We start from the raw sequence: 21,744 nt of genomic DNA, 5'->3' as shown, positions 1-21,744 counted from the left end.
TCCACCAATGTAAAACACTGAACCACGCAAACACGGACCAAGGAAACATAATTTATCAAGTGTCAGATGGCAGAGGACTCCTTAAGCTTAAACGTGCTGGATGAACTCTTTCACACACTAAAGCACAAAAGTTTAAAACTGCAAAAGATTAAAATCCTTAATTGAGAGAGACCTCATTGAATTAATAAGAAACACACTAAGATTCCAGTAGATAAATACATGAAGAGCATTGAGTACACAATTCTGCAGAAGCAGAACACAAATAGCTATCAGGGAAGAGAAATTAACCCTCACTAGCAATCAAATTAAACCACAAAGCAAAAGGATTAAAACAATAAGATCTCAGAAACCCCTTCTATGGCTTTCCATCCCACTTAGAATAAAAGTCAAGTTCTTTATCTTGGCAGACAAAGTCCAGGGTGGTGTGAGGGCTCCAGCACAGTCTCTGCCATTCTACCTGTTCCTTTCAGCCACGCCCCACTTTTCTCTGGCCTTTAAACACCCAGGTCTCCCACCTCTGGCCCTTCACAGGAATGTCCTTCTCTCAGCTGCTGGCATGGCTAGACCTTCTGACCCTCAGGCCTCAGATAAGTCACCTTCTCAGCAGGTGTCCACCCCATATACATGTGTGCTCCCTCCGTGTTCTGGCAGATCAATTTGTTTCTTCATTGCACTTCCTGCTTAATTTACTTGTTTTATTGCCAGAATCCTCCTGCCCCTAATTATCATCTCTGTTTTGCTCACCACTCCCAGTGCCCAGCTCTGCTTGCACTTAGTAGGTGCTCATTAAATAGTGGTTCAATAGGAGAGACATTAAGTGACCTCAGTAAAGTACACAGGAAGGAAGTAACAGCGCCAAAATCCAGTTCCTTCTGTGTTTGATTCCAAAGGCCTGGCTGTCTGGTCCAGAGCACCTAGCCTCCCATGTTTAGGAATTTACCAAGGAAATAATTAGGACATGTAAAAAGATTTGCTATGAGAGTATTCTTAGTGGTGAGAAATGAGGGGGGGAACCCAAAAATGTCCAATAGAAGGGGATTAGGTTGAATTCATTTAGGTCGTTTATGAAATGGCATAAAGTATGTATACTCATTTAAAATACTCTTGTAGAAGAGTAGTTATAGACCTGGGAGGATGTTTATGAATAAAAAGCACTGTTTTAAAAACCTCTAGAAAACAAAGTAAGGGGCAAATACCCACAGCATCACCCTACATCCATCCGAGGTTGTAAAGCAGAATGTTCCTAGTAGTTCTTCCTAGGTGACTTTAATTGCCTTATTCATGTGCATTTGCATTTTTAAACTTGTCTCTGCTCCACACATTTATCTTGTTATGAGGAGGTGATGGACCTGCCAAGCAGCAGCTGAAGCAACAGGTGCTCAAGTTAGTCGTCCAACTTTGAATCTAGAGCCATACCTTAGGACCTGTAGGAAAATTCTGTGACCTCCACAAGCCTCAGTTTTCTTGTCTATAAAATGGGATCTGAAAAAGAATATATATATATTATATAATATTATATATATATATATTTTATATATATATATATATCACTTTGTTGTACACCTGAAACTAACACAAAATTGTAAATCAATTATACTCCAAAATAAAATAAAAATTTAAAAAAAGAATCTGTGGGCTTCCCTGGTGGCGCAGTGGTTGAGAGTCCGCCTGCCAATGCAGGGGACATGGGTTCGTGCCCCAGTCCGGGAAGATCCCATATGCCGCGGAGCGGCTGGGCCCGTGAGCCATGGCCGCTGAGCCTGCGCGTCTGGAGCCTGTGCTCCACAACGGGAGAGGCCACAACAGTGAGAGGCCCGCGTACCGCAAAAAAAAAAAAAAAAAAAGGATCTGTGATAGACCCTGCTGTTCTCCAGGTGACTGGCATACAGTGAGCATTCCGGGAATGTGGCTATCATTGTTACCAATGGGGAAACCATAAAGGCGTAAAAGTCATTTTTCATTAAAAAGTACATTCCCACCCTAACTTAGGTAGCTGGAGGTGGTTTGTGAGGCTCAGATCTGCTCTGATCTGGAGACAGGTTTCTCAGGTGAGTTTTTGTGTTTTTTTAAATAAATTTATTTATTTATTTATTTATTTATTTATTTATTTATTTTTGGCCGTGTTTGGTCTTCGTTGCTGCGCACGGGCTTTTCTCTAGTTGTGGCGAGTGGGGGCTACTCTTCGTTGCGGTGGCTTCTCTTGTTGCGGAGCACGGGCTCTAGGCGCGCAGGCTTCAGTAGTTATGGCTTGTGGGCTCTAGAGCGCATGCTTAGTAGTTGTGGCACACGGGCTTAGTTGCTCCGCGGCATGTGGGATCTTTCCTGACCAAGGCTGGAACCCATGTCCCCTGCACTGGCAGACAGATTCTTAACCACTGTGCCACCAGGGAAGCCCCCAGGTGAGTTTTAAGTCTGTCTGTCAACAGCTTTATTTGTGTCAGATTTCATATCCCTGTGGGCCAGGGTGTGGGGAAGTGCCTGCAAACTGCAAACAGGGCCCTGACGAACCAGACAGGCTGTCATAGGCAGTGTCAGCGGGGCCACCACCCTTAGACCCAGTGAGCGCCTGCCTGAGAAGCCCAGTGCCTGGCCCGAGCTCCCAGGTCATCCCAGGCTGACTCCCACCTGGGGCTGCTCTGTCATCTCCACCTTGGCAGGGAATTTGGTCTCCAGTTTTGGTTTCCCATAGTAGCAACACCCACAAGACCTTGGTGTATACAACAGGGTGTTTAAAAGTTTCATAGACACTTCTTAACACCTCTCAGGAGCAAAACCTCAGTACTCCTCCACCCTCACCATTTTCCAATCTCCTTGCTTTCTCTGGTGCCAACCTTTAAACTCAGCTCAGGCTCCCCTGGGCATACCTGGGAGTTATGCCTAGGGTCAGAGGGCCTGCTCAACACCTCCACGGTCCCCATCTCCTCTCAGTCCCCTGGGGTTGGGTGGAGGACAGGTCTCATTTATAATTTTTAATATGACTTACATGGTAAAATCACACTATATTAGATATATTAAGTTACAGAAAATATTAAAAACAACTTCACCTTTTAGTTATTTTTTAATGTGGCTACTAGAAAATTTAAAACTGCATCTGGTTCACCTTATATTCCTATTGGACAGTGCTGCCTGCAGTGCCTGAAATCCAGTGTTCAGAGCTTGCCTTTGTCTGGAGGCCTCCATGTTCTCTAAAGGTTAACATGCAGATGTCCTAACCATTTGTGTCAGTTCCAAGCTTGGCCAGAATGTCGACAGTGGGGCAGGGATGAAGGGAGGCAGGGATGGTGCCAAATGGACTTCTTTGGCATGGCCTCCCCCTCCCTCCCTAGATATTCCAACCGGAACCCTTTGACCTGAAGTTCCACACAGGTGGTGGTAGGCTGGGAGCAGCAGTGCTGGCTGGGCAGGTGGGAGGTCTGTCAGATGAAGACTCAGGGCACCTGTACCAGGGGAAGTTCCGGGAGGAAGCTACACTCAATGATATTTCAGAAGCAGAGTGAGAATGGGCCACCCAAATAGAGTGGGGGGCCAGGGGCAGCTGTTGGAATCAGCGCCTGGAGCCAGGGTGTGGGACTGAGGGAGGTGAGAGGCCAAGGGCAGCCAAGGTAGGTGAAGGAGGGCCCTGGACTCCCCAGCCCAGCATCCTACCCAGAAGCTTCCTCATGGTGCCCTGGTGGGACCACCAGGGTTTTCTGCCTAGAGAGACTTTTAGGCTAGTGTTCTGTGTTACTGCAGGTCAGGGCATGAACCTGTGGAATTGTAGGCACCTTTGGTAATGTCATTCCGCCAGGACCCCTGGGCTACAAAAGCTTTGATCACACGCATGAGCATGTCAGGCCCCTCAGCAGGACTGTTCTCGCCTCCAAACAGACATCAAACTAATGCATCCTGTTTGTACAAAGTAGGTGCTTAAAACCAGGTTGTAAACATCTTCTTAACCCCATGATTAGAACCCAGAAGGGGCTTAGCAAAACATCTATGTAACTGATTTGAATATGTACTTGACTAATGCTCCTAAAGCATGAAGCTACCATCGACTGAGGGGCTGCTGTGTCTCTAATCAAACCTTTCAGCATCATTTCCAGCCTCAGGTCCTTTCAGGAACAGTGGACCTCTCTACAGTCAGGACTTAACCAAGAAACAACTCAGAGTATTCACATTAGAGGGAACTGCATGCAGGGATTGGGGTCATTGGTGATGGATGAACCAGTGCAGGGCATTAGCCACCATGGTGGAGCCACCATCCCCCTAGGCTGGGGGGCATTGGCAGGAGGCGATGTCATGGGAGCCTACTCAGTGGGAGCCGGAACCTGGGAGGAGACAAAAGTGCTGTGGAGCTACCTTGTGAGGCAGCGAGGTAGAGTAGAACAATGTCTTCAAAATTTTAAAGAGAAATGGCTTTCAATCTAGAATGTCTAGATCCAGCAAAACTATCAATGAAGCGAAAAGATGAAATAGAAGTATTTTTGAATATGTGGGATCTCCCAGAATTTACTCCCATATACCATTTCTCAAGATGCCACTGAAGGATTTGTTACTCTGAAAACAAAGGAGTAAAACAAAAGTGATGAAAAGGCATCCAGGAAACAGAGACTCTATCACAGAAGGAAGGGTGGTGGTGAAGGGTGTGCATGAGATGGCAGGGGTAGCGGGGGCGGTCACCCAGTCTAGACTGAAGCAAGTCAGATATGTCTCAATGTATTGAAAGAGATTGGGAGAGAGTTTAGGATTAGATTATTGATAAAAACATAGAAAACTAAATACATGTTTAAAAAAATCCAACAATCATGATTCAAAACGACCCATAGAAGCTAGTGCAGGATCTAAAATTAAGAGTGTCATACTACATGACTCAGTTGTGAGGAGTGTGCTGATCTAACCCAGTCATAACTCTACCTGACGTGGGGGGTGAGGAGGGTCTCTGTGGCATACTGGGGCACAGAGGACACCCACACTGCACAACGTCAACTGCCATTTGTGGCAGACAGTGGACATGGTATGTAATGGGTTGAATTGTGTCCCCACAAAAAATATGTTTTTTGGAGTCCTAATTCGCAAAACCTGAGAATGTGACCTCGCTTGGAGACAGGGTCTTTACAGAGGTTACCAAGTTAAAATGAGGCCATTAGGATGGGCACTAATCCAATATTACTGGTGTCCTTACAAAAAGGGGAAATTTGGGCAGAAAGACAGATGTACACAGAAGGAAGACAACGTGAAGAGACACAGGGAGAAAACAGCCATCTACAAACCACGGAGTGGGGCCTGGAACAGATTCTTCCCCCATGGCCCTCAGAAAGAACCAGCCCTGCTGACACCTTGGTCTGGGAATTCTAGCCCCCAGAACTGCGGGAAAATAAATTTCTGTTGTTTCAACCACCCAGTTTGTGGTACTTTGTTACAGCAGCCCTAGGAAACTAATACATGATATATTGGGAAGTTGCTATAGACTGAATGATTGTGTTACCCCAAAACTCATATGTAGAAACCTAATCCCCAATATAAGGGTATTTAGAGGTGTGGCCTTTGGGAGGTGATTAGGCCATGAGGGTGAAGCTTTCAGGAATGGAATTAGTGTCCTTATAAGGAGAGACAGGAGAAAGAGGGTCTCTCTCTACCATGTGAGGACAACAGCAAGAAGACATCTGTCTGCAAAAAAGGAAGAGAGCTCTCACCAAGAACCAAATTGTCCAGCCCCTTGATCTTGGACTTCCCAGCTCCCAGAACTTCTGAGGACCTTTGGGGGAGGATCTGTTCCAGGCCTCTCTCCATGGTTTTTTTTTTCTCCCTGTGTCTCTTCACATCATCTTCCTTCTGTATGCATCTGTCTTTGTGTCCAAATGTCTGTTGTTTAAACCTGCCGGCCTATGGTATTTTTGTTAAAGCAATCTGAGGTAATACACTACCCCAGTACCCACCCCATGACAGTTGCCCATTGCACTGTAACAGCACGCCAGAGGTTACTAGCGCTCCAGCTCCCACCAGTGATGGGGTCTTCGTCGCTGGCCAGCAGGTGATCCAGCTCCAAAATTCCAGGAAAAGAGACCCACCAAAATCTTTTTTTTTTTTTTCCACCAAAATCTTGAAGGATGAAATGAACTTACCACACAAATCCAGTGGACCCAAGTGACACAAGGAATAGACAGTAGTGGATGCTAACTTACCACACAAATCCAGTGGACCCAAGTGACACAAGGAATAGACAGTAGTGGATGCTATGGTGCTCCCCCTTCCTCCAACTGCCAGGATTATTGGTCAGGGTGGCTCACAGCTGAGTTTCACTCTGGGGATTGCTGTCTGCTGAAGGTTAAGTCCCATCTTGTGGGCATCCCAATGACTGGTTAGTGTGGAGGTGGGACAGTCTGGGACCTGGGACCTGGGACCCTCTGCTTCAGTGATTGCACCTGGACAAACATCTCCTCAAGCAACAAAATACAAAGAAACTGTACAGGACTAAGAATACCTGTGTGCATGCACGGTTGGGGCAAATTGTGAGCAACAAGATACAAAAATACCAAAAACCCAACTGCCACTTCTGAGGAGACAGCAGCAAAAGCAGGGTACTGCGCATGCCCCCTGCACACAACACCACCAAAGGGGTGGGCAAAACACCTAAGCCAGCCAACTTGCTCGACTCCTGGACCCGCCCCCACCCTCACCCCATATCAGGGACCAGCTCGCCCCCCACTCAGTGAGCAAGAAAGGGAACCTGTTACTTGTTTTCACTCCCTCATGCTGCAGCAGGAGTCCCAATAAAGCCTTGCCTGAATTTCTTGTCTGGCCTCTTATCAATTTCTATTGATTAAGGAGGCCAAGAACCCTGGTCAGTAAGAGAGGTACAAAGGCCTGTCCCCTTGAGCTCAGTTCTGGGCATCACTGAAAAGCCTGTCCAGCTCCAGCCCTTTGTGGTTTGGCAGAGACTTCTCTCATAGGGTAATTCCCAAGGGCATTTCCCAGTAACCTTCCTGTTCGCCAGTCTCAGCCTTAGAGTTTATTTCCTGGGGAATCAAACCTGAGACGATGTTATTCAAGGTGTGAATGAACCATAAGTCGTCCAACCATCTCCCTGTCAATGGCATTCACTTTGTCTCCTATTTTTCCAATATAAAGTTAATATCCATGCAAATATAGCCCTGTATATATATGGATTCCTTTATCACTCTGATTCCCAGGAATGGGATTGCTGAATTGAAGAGTTAATTTAATTTTACTAATTTAATTTAAGAGTAGATTTAATTTTACTAGGTATTACCAAGTTGCTTTGCAAAAATGCCACAACAATTCACATTTCAGCAACCCCTTTCAGAGTACCCCTTTCCCTGCATCTTTTCCTACAATACACATTAACACTTATTTTTTTTTAAATCAATCTGTTGGTTATAAAGTGAAATGTTTCTTTAATTTACATTTTTCTAATTACTAACAAGTTTGAGCACCTTTTTATGTTGGTCATTTAAATTTGCTCCGCTGTAAATTGCTGTGTTAGTTGGGTTAGGTTCAGCTGCATACAGCAGAAAACCCCCCAAATAGCAGAGGCTTAAATTGTATAGAAGTTTAGGTGTCCCCTATAAAAGGATTCTGGAGGTTGGAAGTACATGGTTGGAATCATGGCTTTACAAACTTGTCAGTGAATCAGATGTCTTCCAGTGCTCTGTTTTGCTCTCTCCAGTATGGCTGTGGTCCTCAGACCCCTGTCCCAAAATAGCTGCTGGTATCATACCCTCATTCCAAGCAGCAGGAGATAGGCAGGCACAAGGGATGGCACACTCCCTCCCTTTAAGGAGATTTCCTGGACATAACACACAATACTCCTGCTTGCATATATTCAGTCAGAACTTAATCCGGTGGCTACACCTTGTTGCAAGGAAGGTTGGGAAATTTAGGTTTTGAGTTACTACTCTGAGTAAAATCAGAATTTTATTACTGAGAAAGATGGAGGTTGAGGGAGATGGTAATTGGAATAAGCAACTAGAAATCTCTGCTATAATTGCCTTCTTTTTGCCTATCTTTTCCATTTTTTCTTTTGCCTTTTTTTATGTCAATACTGTATTATGTTGAACTCTATGAAATTGTTAATATTTTACTGTTATGACCAATGAAAACAGCAAGTTCATATGATTTACCCTAGTAGATATGAACCCTTTGCCTTTTAGCATGGCAAACCTTTTTCTAAAATTGCTGTTTGTATACCAAATTTGTTTGTGGTCCCTTTTGCCATTCAAAAATTTTTAATTTTTATATAATCAGATGTGCTTTTTTATAGCTTCTGGGTTGGCTGTTTTGCCAGATAAATTTTCACATAGATTTAATCTCCTATATTTTCTTCTAAGATTTGAGCTGCATTACTTTTTCTTTTACATTTAAATCTTTCATTGTTCTGGAATTAATTTTTGTGTATGATGTAAAATAAAGTCCAACTTGATGGTCTTCAGCTGGATGGCCAACTGTGCCAGACCCATTTATTAAGTAGCTCATCCTTTTCCTGCTGGGTTGAAATACCATCTTTGGTGAACATTAAAGTCATATGCACAATGGGATCTATTTGGAGACTTTTTCGGTAACGTGAACTTTTAAACTTTATGACATTTGAAATGAACGAGCTTCCCGCCCTCCCTTTCTGCCTCTTCAAAGGGTGGCTGGTGTGTGACTGGTGATGCTCTGGAGAAGGTCAGATGCGAGGCAAGTGGCCAGCTTCTTAAGTCATCATGTCTTTCTTTTTTTCATAACCTGATTTAAATCCTTGGCCCATGTCATAGATAGTTTTGCAACAGGCCATCAGTTTGTGTGATGAATGGCCCATTGATTCACATTCAAGTGAATCACGCTCTAGCTTCCTTGCAATGCACCCCGCAGCCACCCGGGGCTCCACTGTTAAAGGGTAGATGGGCCTTGTCAATGTGTGTCTACACTGCAGCAATGGTAGCGAGCACCAGCTTCCTCTACCCTCATAACAGCTGTCCGAAACAAGCCTTCTTGTTGTGATCTCCATCTTACAGATGAGGAAACTGAGACTTGGGATCACCCAGAGGCAGAGATGGATATCTAACCACAGAGCCTGGGCAGTTAACTCCATGCCGGGCTTGCCTGTTCACCATGAAGACAAACAGGCAGGAGGGACCCAGGCCCTAGTCCGAACTCAGGTCAGGCTGCCGTGTGGCAAAACAGGGGTCAGAAGGCTTACAGAGCCCTGAAGGAGATGCTGACATGGCTCCTTGTGTTTGCTGTGTGGAAGAGAAGTGGGAGAGGAAAAGAAAGAGGGTGACCGGCCTGCCTATGGCCATGATCAGCTCAGGCCTGCATCACGTGTGCTGGGAGATGGTGGCCCCGGATGTCCTAGGCTCTGGAGCATCACACCAGCCTCTCTTGTTCATCTGCTGAGAAGCTGCTCTGCCATCCCCTCCCCAACAAGCCTGTGTCCCATTGGGAGACACTTCTCAAGGGGTGTCTCCCAATCTTCCACATCTTGTGAGCAGGGGAACCCATAGTCTTTGACTCTGGACTAACTTTGCAGAGACGTTACTAAACATTCTTGGAAGATAGATCTAGTGTCTCCCTCTAACAAGCATGGGCAAGACATGTGCTGCTGTCCAGTATAATGAAGATGATTTCTCCCTCTGGAGAAAAGATTGGGCAGAATTGCTTGCAGCTCATTATAAAAGAATGAGGATTCCTGAACTCAGGGTTCCTCAGCTGTGATGCAAACCCACTAGATGCACAGAAGCCACCTGTACCTGCCTTGGCATCACCCTGTGGAATTTGTGAGTATAGTGGGTTGAATCATGTCCCCACAAAAGACATGTTCAAGTCCTAACGCCCAGTACCTGTGAGTGTGATCTTATTTGGAAATACGGTCTTTGCAGATGTAATCAAGTTAAAATGAGGTCATGGTGGATTAGGGTGGGCCCTAATCCAATGACTGGTGTCCTTATGAGGAGAGCTGTAGAGGCGATGCAGAAGCAGAAAGCCATGTGAAGACAGAAGCAGAAACTGGAGTGATGCCAAGGAGTAGCCAGTAACCTCCAGAAACTAGGATGGAGGCATGGAGATGATTCCTCAGAGCCTCCAGAAGGGCTCAGCCCTCCCGACACCTTGATTTTGGACCTATGGCTCCAGAACTGTGAGAAAATTAATTTCTGTTGTTTTAATCCACAAAGTTGGTTGTGATTTTTTGGGGCAGCCCTGGGAAACTAATACAGGAGGGCAAGAGAAATGGTGCCAACATGAAGTTTATGGTGCTGCTGTGCTGTGAGCAACAAAGTCGATTTCCTCTGATCCAGGAGGCTTGTATCTTTGGCCAGCATGTACGTAATTGTGGCAGGTTGACTTGTTAGCTTGCAAGTAGTGTGAAATCTCAGATCCTTGCGTAGATCTGGACAGATTTTGGTAGTGAGGATGGGATGAAAACAGAGACAGGGCTTTCTGAAGAGAAAGGACCAGAACCTCTGTGGCCTGGGTGAGGGGACATGAGGAGGCTCCCTGGGGTCCAGTAAACACTCTCCCCCAAGTGATGGGTGAGGGACAAGGGAGTAAGGGCCCCCACTGCTCTACCTGTTAATGAGTGTTTAGCAGCTGAGCAGTGATGGGTAGGATGGGAAGAAGCAGCTGGAATAATATGCTGCTTGTTGCTGGCTCTCCTCTGGGAGGAAGGAGGAAGGGAGGTGATCATGACACTGAGACAGCTCCACCCCCCAGTCAGTGTGGTTATGGCTGCTGAGTCAAGGAGTCCCCATAGCTGAACACAGCAAGAGGGAACTTGCTCTGCAGTATAGAGCTCTTGGTAGACCCAAAACAAGTTCCTTCAGTTGATCCTAGTCCACTATTGGCCACTTGAACCTGAAAGTAAATGTGAAACCTTGCTACCTGTGCTGAGCACTCTCTCCCTCTGTGCCCCCAACCCCTCCCCCCCCCACTCTGACCTCAGCCACTTTAAGGAAAAAGCTGAGTACTTGGGGGAACTTCCAAGGGGGGAGGGACTCAAACTTTTATGGCTCTATTGGATAAATGTGCTCAGGTCACCATCACGCCTGATCCTGTTGCGGAAGGAGGTGCCCATATTCCACTGATGGGGTTTGGAGTCTTCCTCATTGAGGAAAATGCCTGTCCTGGTGTGGTTCTCCCAAGTGCCTTAAATTTAACTGATACTAGAAGTGCCATCCCTTGCCAGACAGCCCTAACCATGATTTGATGGCTGCTCCTCTAAACCTTTGTCTTTAACAGCGGATGATGGCCCAGCGACTGCATTTTGGGGCAGTCATGAGTTAACTCAGCAGGCCTTGGTTGCCCAGACTCTGCACATTCCAAAGGTCTTCAGAATTGGCCCTGGACCAGCTCCTGGGTGATATCCTCTCAGCCCTTGAATACCCTACCTGAAAAATGTGTCTTTGATTACCAGGGGCCTGGGGCCACAGCAGGCAGTTGGTGCTAACAATGTGATATATGGTGGGTGCTTGGGCCACACTGTATCAGTCTGACCTCTGGGAGGCTGAAGACTGAGTGACTAAGGTCAGTCACATGGACACTTCATGTCTATGTAACTGGCCCCCAGTAAAAACTCTGGACACCGTGGTTCAGGTGAACTTCCCTGGTTGGCAATACTTTGCACCTGTTGTCACATGTCTTTCCCGGGAGAATTAAGCACCATCCATGTGACTCCACTGGGGGAGGACAATTGGAAGCTTACACCTGGTTTCTCCTGGACTCTACCTTATGCACCTTTTCCTTTGCTGAGTCTAATCTATATCTCTTTGCTATAAAAAATTGTAACTATAACAGCTTTTCTGAGTCCGGTGTGTCCTTCTAGCTAATCATTGAAACTGAGGGTAGTCTTGAAGTCACCCTGACACAATACCCCACACCAACCTCTTCCCTAGATGTTCATTCAGTGGTGTGGACAAATAGGACACATAAGACAGGTGGCCTGAGGCCAGTCATCCCTCCAAAACAAGGGTTTACTCAGTTATTCAAATGGAACTGGGACCTGGAAGACCATGTTGAGGCTCTGCCCCCTGTCTCCTGATTGATGGAGGTTTCACTTGGATTGTTGGTAACAATTATAAACACATTTTCTCTTCAGGGACACCATGCATGCCTCGGAATCCTGCTTATGTGAAATCCAGGCATTAACTTGTCTCTCTTCCCCAAACACAGGCACTTGCACCCTAGAGGTGTTCATAAAAGACTCCAAATATTTAAGGGAACACCACTGGTAGAGCATGTGGCCCTCCAATGACTTCAGAGATCTCTCCAAATGAGATGACCCTTGGTTTCTGAGGGCAGCTTCCTGGAGGGATTAGTGATTGTTATTCAAGTACAGCCTGCAGGCAGTTTTCCCTACAAGGAGTGCATCCGATAGAAAGGGTGGTACAAAATTTGCCCCTGACTTTAGCTGAAATGATAAGTGATGCCATATCAAGTGGGATTAAATGAGGGATATAAATGTCCTCAGATCAATGTAGTGAGATCTTCCCCAATTTATTATAATCTTTTTCATTTTTTTGAGACTTTTTGCATTTTGAAATTTTGACCTGTATTATCACCCCCATTTTACAGATGAGGAAACTGAGACACAGAGAGGTGAAGTAACCCCCCAAGGTCACAGAGCTGAGGCCCAAGTCAGGATTCATTGTAAGATGCTGGCAGTCTGGCCCAGAGTCCTGGATTTGTCCTCTTTAACGACATGCTGCCATTGCAATGGCACAATTGGTGACAGGCCCATTTCTGGCCAGGAGACGTCCCCTCAGCCCCTCCCAGCTAAGAGTGAGCCCTCTGGCCTTGTTGCACGTGCCTGGCTCTGGGCTGCAGGACCTCTCAGCTGGCTGGCTTCTGGGGGAGCTCTGTCCTCCTAGGAAGAACCAGCCCAGCCTGAGGGTTCAGGGCTCACCCGACCCTGTAAATCTGTGCTGTGGGAGCCCCAAGCAGCCTTACGCAGCCCCCACCCTTGGAAACATGCCTCCCAGACTCTGGCTTCCACCCCTGGATTACAGATCGATGGTGTTGCCAGCACCAAGTCCAGGTCATTTGCTCTGCTCAGAGGCCGTGTATTAATTACTTATACCACTGCTTGGGCTTTTAAGAAACTTAAAATTCCCTCATCCCACAGCCCTTTTCCTTTGTGACTCTGCTGGGGATAATGGCAGTGAAAAGGGTGAGTAGACCCTTAATCTGTATAGGAACACAACCCTGTGCTCTGGTTCCTCTACCAAGAGTTGCTCCTCCTCTGGTCGCGCCCTCTGCGGGATGGAAGGGTTTCCATCTTCCTTCTGGGTGCCTGCAAGTGGTCCATGACTGCTCTCAATCAGCCCATTCTCCGAGCTCTCTCCATTTATGATTTTTTTTTTTAGATCTGGATGCCAGAATTGGCAAGGTTATTGCTAAAGTACAACACGGCAATAATTGGGGTTGGAAGGAATCTTTTTGACACCCTCCACCCTCCCCACCCACCCCCACCTCCGCCTGCTACAATCCTGATGACATTGCTTTAGAAACCTAACCTGGTGGTGTCAAGTAGAAACTTACGGGGCTCTCATGGAGGAGTGGGCGGGGTGGGGCACCCAGGCAGACCACGGCCTCTCAAGCACATGCCTGCAGTATCCCAATTGGAAACAGTGTTTTTCAAACTGTTATGACCATGCCCCACACCATCCTTTCGACCTGGGACTCATGTCCACACCAACTGAGATCTGTTTGAAAGAAAACATCTCTCCCCGCCACGACGTGTGATGGTGCCCTGTGCTCTTTTCTAGCTCATCATTTTCGATTTTGTAAGATGCCGGCTGTGACGCACTCATTCAATTTCATGGCCCAGAACTGGGCATGTCTGCAACAGCTTGGAAAACACCGCCCTCAGCTGAGAGCCCTCTGAGGACAGAGCCCTCTGTGACTGGCCCTAGGCCTGGCACACAGTAGGTGCTCAGTGAAGGTTTGAGGATGTCAGTGAACAAGGAGGGAGGCCAGGGGAGGAATCTTTGAGGTATTGTAATGAGAATTATGAAACTTGGGATGTGTCCCTTGTTGCCCTAGCTGCCAGAAAGTTCAGGGCAAAACCTAAAGCTTAACCCAGAGACTAATTTAACTCTCATAGCTTTTTGTTTTTTAATTTTATTAACCAATTATATGTCAATTTTATGAGTTGCCTCATGTTTTTCTGAAAAAACTGGGTAGTTACAGGCAAACACACACATACAACAATAAACAAGTGGATATGTTGCCAATTTGGAAGCACATTCCTGGATTTCTATTTGGACCTATTTTTCAGTCTGGCAAAGGCCAGGTTCCCAGGCCTCCCATGTAAAAGAGGATGCCTAACTGAGGCCCTTATCTACATTAGAAAAGGCAGGATTGATCTCTATCAAATTAGACCCCAAAGGTTCCAGCTTCCACTGGGGCTGCTGCTCTGACAATAAAACTCAGAGAACTTCCTCCCAGCACCAAGGCAAGTAACCTCGGCTAGTTGCAGCCCCTGAATTGCCCCAGCACAGTCCGGAGCTGATTCACAAAGCTGTTCAACGAACCCGGAGGCTGGTCCACACCCCTTGCCTGAATGTTCCCTCCACCGACTTCCCCAGATTAGCTCCGATGTGGTAAACACTCAAGGTTAAAAGCAGGTCAGTGTCACTGGCCCAGGATGCTTGTATTTTAATGAGAGACAGTTGTGGACATGATCCAAAGGGTGAAATGTCAGGATCTAGTGACCAGCTAATAGCACAGCTTAGCACCCTGCAAATTAATCCACAGAGGCGGCTACCTTCTCAGTATGTTTTAAAACTCATTTCTAAGTAAATGGAAATAAGAGTTTATCTGTGTTAACGGAAATTATGCATCTTAGTATACCAAATGAGCCTATTCAGATGATGGTATCTAATATTATGGCAAACTTCCATTTCTTGAGATTTGCACTTGGAGATAAACACAGCTTTTACTGATGGAAACCTCTCATTGGCCAGGCCAGCCCCCAGCATGTCCCCCTTACTTCCTTCTCCCTGGGTCCCCCTCAGGTAGGGCCCCGGCCTCAGCAGTCCTGCCTGCGATTCGTCCTCTGCCAGGCCCTGCCTTCTTGCTTCAGCTGGACCTGCTCATGTCTTTTCACATCTCCCCTTTGTTCTACCAGGAACAACCTTTTCCTTTGGTCTGCTGGAGGAGTTCTGATTTCCTTCTCAAGACTCAACTTAACTGATATTCTCTGAAAAAATCCCTGAGCTCTCCAAGAAGAGTTAATGCCTCTGCCCTGGGCTCCTATTAAAGCGTGGGCCACAGAGCACTGGGCAGGAGGGGGTGACCTGAAAAGGCCTGTGGCTGCTGCTGCTGGGGGAAGTTTTGGCTGTGTGCCCTCCGGGGAAGATGACCCAGCATGGAGCAGTGGGCTGGATGGACCTGGACCCCAGGGTACCCAGTTGCCCCTGTCAGCTGGCCCCACATGACCGCTGTGCATTGCAGACACTGAGAAGGAAGCAAAGCCTGTCCAGAGATGGCTGGACAGCCCAGGACACACAGATCATGCCCAGGGCCTGTGGTCCCACAGCTGTGGGAGGAAGCCTGGCCTGGGAGAGTCTGTCCTTACTTGTCCCTTCTTCATGATGGGAGCTGATGCTGGCAGGAGCCCCACACCTCCTTCCAGCCAGGAGGAGGGTGGCCCCATTTCAGAATTGCTGTTCTTGGCATTCTCAACACTCCTTTGTCATCTGCACAAAGCCCAAGTTAAGATATTAGATGTCCTTACTGATGGCACCTGGGCTAGGCTGATAGCCCTTAGTTCATATCCCCATCCAGGGGTCTGTGCTGTGCCTCTGTCATGGCTACAGCTGTCGCACAGACCACCTATATCCACATCAAGCACAATCCACAGCTTTCCCTTCTACATTTCCAGGGCCCAGCCTGGGCCCTCAATGATAAGCATAGAAAAGGTTTGTTGACTGACTGAGTGAATGAAAAGTTTCAAAACTTCCTGTTGCCTCAGGAAATTTCCACCAGGAAAAGCAGCTTTAACACTTATCTGTTGGAGGATGGCCTGCTCTGTGTCTCTGGCTCCAAGACTTATATGGCTAAGGAAGTCTGTCTGTCTGGGGTGTGTTACTGGGCCTCCTGTCTGCAGATGTAAGCCACATATTACAAATACGGTGACATTTTTACTTCCTGTTGGTTGCCTCCTCTGGCTCTCAACAAGTTCTGGACTTGGGCAAGATGGGAGCAGCTTAATGGGAGGAGGGCCTTCCTCAACCCCAGCTCCTGGAGGGCTGTTGAAAGGAGAGAGTCTGGCACCAGTAGCTGCTTGGCAGATATTATCCTGCTTATGCGATTTTCCCTGTGGAGGTCCTACTGCTGATGGGATAAGCGACTCCCTTTCCCTCCTGAGAGTCTCATGTGACACTTAGGAGCATCTGTGATTCTGCTGGAATGGCATCTTCTGGCTGGGAAAGGGGCCTTTGTGGAGGGAGGCGTTAGCATGCCCTCTGTTTGTGAGGGAGTTAGGAGCAGATGCCGGGGTCTGCAGGGGGGACCACGCGTGCCTCTGTAGCCAGGGGAGGGGGTGGTGTGTAAGGGAAGGAAGCAGGCTGAGGCAGGTGCAGCGCCTGGCCCTGTGGAGGAGGGCCCGTGAGGGGAGTGCAGCATGAGAATCACCCTCAGAGCACCTGGTAGGGCAGCAGAGGGTGGGCACCGTCCTCCTTGACCAGGTCACTGAGCCCTTACATGTGCCAGGTGGTACAGGGCCACTACATGAGTTACTTCACTCTGCATGTGAGGCTGGCATTATCCTCCCCAGGTTGCAGATGAAGAAACTGAGGCTCAGAGGCTTGCTCCAGCCCAATCCATCCATGAATGTGTCTCTGGCCCCACAGGCTGAGGCCTCAGAGAAAGAAATGACAGTGTCTTCTGTGACACTTGCCGAAGATGTGGAGACCGTCCCACAAAATGCTTTGTAAACATCCTAATTTTTTTTCATAGACTGGGGATTTCCCAGAGAAAAGCCACTTAATATGGATTCCCAGGTTTTATTACACTTTCTCTAACTCTGCTTGGGTCAGTGGTTGTGGAATTTATGTCATAAAACCCATCTTTCTCAGATCCAGGTTCTCCTGGGGGAGGGGCAGTCCAGATCCTTCCTTCACTGTGATGGGTTGAATTGTGTCTCCCAATAATTCATATGTTGAAATCCTAACCCCCAGTACCTCAAAATGTGGCCCTATTTGGAGAAAGGATCATTGCAGATGTAATTAGTTAAAAGTCATACTGGAGTGGAGTGGCCCCTAATCCAATATGACTGCTGTCCTTATGAAAAGGGGATATTTGGACACAGAGACAGAAGTGGACAGAGGGAGAACACCGTGCAAACATGAAGGCAGAGACCGGGTGATGATTCTACAAGAGAAGCACTGTTGAAGGTTGCTAGCAAACCACCAGAAGGCAGGCAAGCGGCCTGGAACAGAGTCTCCCTCATGGCCTCAGAAAGAACCAACCTGACAACACATTGGTCTCAAACTTCCAGCAACCAGAACCGTGAGAGAATAACTTTTTTTTGTTGAAGCCACTCAGTCTCTGGTACTTTGTTCCAGCAGCCCTAGGAAATGAATAATAATCTTATCACACACTCCATGGGCCCCTCAGGCCCTCAGGCTCCCTGCACAGTGTTTCTCTGCTGTGGACCCAGGAAATGCTGTGCTGCTTCTGGGAGGTGCTGACAAGGCCTCCCGTCTGCTCTGGCTGCCTTTCCCTCTTTGTCTTTTCCCAAAACAAACTTGGCTGTCTCCCAAGGCTCATTAATCTCTGTGTCTAGAGAAGCTCAGCATATAAATGCTTTCCTCGCTGTTGAAAGTGCTGTTTCTTTTACCTCAGGGTCCTTGTGTCAAGTTGATTATCCTGAGGAAATTTCCAGGCTCTCCCTTTCCAAACTGACTGTTCAGCAGCTTCAGTGTGCAGCAAGGCCTCCTCGGGCACCCAACTGCGAGAGGGGCTGAGAGGTGCCCTCCTCCTTGCTAACAGATGGAATTTCGGAGAATGTTGTACATTTCGGCTAGATGCTTTAACAAACATCACTAGTGCTGAGAGTCCTTCTGAACTGGCAAAACTGAAACCACAAGGTTCCCCAATGGTCAGATAGATCTAGAGGACCCATCCCACAGGCATTGTAAGAAACCACATGCACAAGGTGTTACTGGTTAGTGTCCCTCCCCAGGGGCTGGTATAACAAACCGCACATCCATGCAGTGCAGCTTACAAACAGAAGAAGCGTTTTAGGAGCAGATGAACAAAGATCACCCAGGGTATTGTTACGTGAAGAAACAAGGTGCAGAACAGTGCATAGCATATGCACTTCCCAACTCACGTAAGGAAGGGGGGAGGTTGAAGTATAAATTTGTATTTCCTTCTACTTGAATAAAGAAATAGTGAAAGGCCAAGCTGAAAATTAATAAAAGGCATTATGGTTAATTTTGTGTGTCAACTTGACTATGCTCTGGCACCCATGGTACCTAGTTGTTTGGTCAAACATTAGTTTAGATATTGCTGTGAGGGCATTTTTTAGATGAGATTAACATTTACTTATCAGTTATTTATTTATTTTAAACACGTCTGTCTCTTTTTTAAATTTTATTTATTTTTGGCTGTGTTGTGTCTTCGTTGATGCGCACAGGCTTTCTCTAGTTGCGGCAAGCGGGGGCTACTCTTTGTTGTGATGCGTGGGCTTCTCATTGTGGTGGCTTCTCTTTGTTGCAGAGCACAGGTTCTAGGCACATGGGCTTCAGTAGTTGTGACACGCAGGCTCAGTAGTTGTGGCTCACAGGCTTAGTTGCTCCACTGCATGTGGGATCTTCCTGGAGCAGGGATCGAACCCATGTCCCCTGCATTGGCAGGCGGATTCTTAACCACTGCGCCACCAGGGAAGTCCTGAGATTAACATTTAAATCAGTAGACTTTGGGTAAAGCAGATTATGCTCCATAATGTGGGTGCAAAGACTGAGGTCGCCTGTGGAAGACAGGATTCTACTTCCAGAATGACTTTGGATTCAAGCTGCAACATCAGCTCTTCCCTAGAATTGGTCTCTAGCCTACTGGTCTACCTCACACAATTTGGACTTGCCAGCCCTCACAATCGCATAAGCCAATTCCTAAAACTCTCTCTCTCTCTCTCTCTCTCTCTCTCTCTCTCTCTCTCCTCTCTTTCTCTCTCTCCCACTTGCAGAACGCTGACCAGTACATGCATTACCTAGCATAAACTACTGGGGTCAGGGCAGAAAGTGGGAGTGGGATCGAGGAGGATTGCTCAATGTATTCTTTTTTATATCATTATTTTTGAAGCTTATGCATGTATTTCCTATTAAAATTTTAATTATGAAAGAACTTTTAACAGATGAATGGTTAAAGCAACTGTGGTATATATATAATGGAATATTATTCAGCCATAAAAAAGAAGGAAAACCTGCTATTTGTGACAAACATGGATGAAACTTGAGGGCATTATGCTAAGTGAAATAAGTCAGACAGAGAAAGATATATACTGTATGATCTCACTTATATGTGGAAGCTGAAAAAGCAAAGCTCATAGACACAGAGAACAGATTGGTGGTTGCCAGAGGTGAGGGGTGCGGGGTGGGTGAAATGGGTGAAGGTGGTCAAAAGGTATAAACTTCAGACATAAGGTAAATAAGTCATTGGATGTAATGTACAGCATGGTGACTATAGTTAACAATACTGTAATTGCATATTTAAAAGTTGCTAAGAGAGTAGATCTTAAAAGCTCTTATTACAAGAAAAAATTTTGTTAACTATGTGAGGTGATGGATGTTAACTAGACTTATTGTGTGATCATTTGACAATGTGTGCCTATGTCAATCGTTATGTTGTACACCTGAAACTAATACAATGTTATATGCCAATTATATCTCAATTTTTTTAAAAGGGGAAAAAAAACTTAAGAATAATGGGCAAATAATGAGACAAAGCTGTTCTGGAACATGTCAGGAGGTAGGGCAGCTTTCCTTGTTTTATGGCAATCTGGGATTTTCTCTAGAGCACATGATGAACAGAGGTGGGTGGCTTTTGATTCCATTTATCAAAAGAGGCCCCAGGCAGGCCGGGCTCAGTGGGAAATGAGGAACCCCAGGACTGTGGCCTTGGCTTATGTGGGGCAACACATAGGCTCTTTCATCCTCCATTTAGAGAAGGTCAGGCATATCACCAAACACGTACCTGTCTTGAGTGTTTGCAGAGGTGTCAGCCAGTGCCCTTCCATTTCAAAATATCCAAACAATGGGCCATGATTTTGCCTGGCATCATCACAATGCATCCTACCCTCAGACCCACCAGCAACTCCTGAGAACTTGCCACAGGCTGGGCACTGCACTAAGCCCAGGGACTCAGCAGCATGAGAGAGACCACTTATTCTCACAGAGCTCACAGACTAAAGAAGAGGACAGGAGATAACGTAAACATGACGGATGGTGAGGATGATGATGCTCCAGGAAGATGGAAGACAGGCTCTGGGAGTAAGAGGAGGCTCTTTTACATAAGGGAGGAGAGGGACAGCTTACGTGGGCAGAAGACATGAGAAGATGAGAAGGAGCCAGACTGGTGATGATTCCAAGGAGGAGGGACCTCCTTGCTGCAGGTTGAGGGATGCAGAGGAGGTGCAGACACCTGTCCCCTTTCTGCTCTCCAGGTGCCTGAGACATCAGGGTGATTGAGGACAGGGGAGAAACCAAGGCCTGGAGGAGAAATGAGCTGTCCAAGGTTCCTCGGCTCCCACCCACACTGGATGTGGGCACCCTGTTGTGTTTACTACTAATTTCAATGGAGAAGTGGTTCTCTGCTCATGTCCTTTTGCAGCTTCTGGAATTTTCCTGAAGCCACAACTGTGCACACTTGAGAGGCTGGGTGTGGGTTCTAGAGCCAGAGCTGCATGGGTTCAAACCCTGGCTCTGCCACTTCCTAGCTGTGTGCCCTTGAGTCGGTCATGGGACTTCTCTGGGCTTCAGTTTCCCCACCTGAGAAATGGAGGATTGTGGAGAGGATTAAGTATGAAATCGCAGTGTGTGATATGCCGTGGGTCTTCTCTGTGCTTCTCTTGCTCTGTTCATGTCATTTTCATAGAAAATAAAATGAAACAGGAGAGGGAACACGTGTGAGGGGAGGGCATGGGAGATGTTTTGTAGGTGGAATTTTGAGAAGAGATTTCAATTGGTTCTTTGGAGCCTCTGAAATGGGGGATCCCTCCTAGGACAGTTCTGGGGCCAGCATCCCTGGCATCGCCAGGGAGTTAGAAATGCAGAACCTCTAGGCCCCATGCAGAAAGGTGAACAAGAATATGCATCTTAACACCTAGGGTGGGTGTGCACCTTAATTATAGCTGAGAAGCCCTGCTCTACTACTGGAATTGTTACCCATTCACTTTGGCCTTGGCTGGACTGGCCCCTGTGCCAACTCTCCACTGAGCCAGCATACCCAGCTCCTCTCTGGTTTATTCTCAGGAGTATTTTTCTCCTTTACTTGGTGTTGCCTCATGCATGCTCTAATTCATTACCCTTTGAAAATCCCTCCCTCCCCAAGCAATATGAATTGGAGAGTGGTGAGAGAAGGAGGGGCCTCAGCTGTGGGGACCATGGTGAGTGTGAGTCGAGCCCATTTCCTCCTCTCCTGGTGACGAGAGAGTGGGTGGGAGATGTGTCCCCTGAATGGGTCCATGGATGAGGAGCCTCAGGCCTTCCTTGGTCTAGAGGGTTTTGGAGGGAGGTTCCCTAGAAGAAGTCATGCCCTCAAGGC

The sequence above is a fragment of the Mesoplodon mirus genome, assembly GCF_964341445.2.
Source record: "Mesoplodon mirus genome assembly, chromosome: 4".
Taxonomy (NCBI): Eukaryota; Metazoa; Chordata; class Mammalia; order Artiodactyla; family Ziphiidae; genus Mesoplodon; species Mesoplodon mirus.
This window is presented reverse-complemented; position numbering follows the sequence as displayed.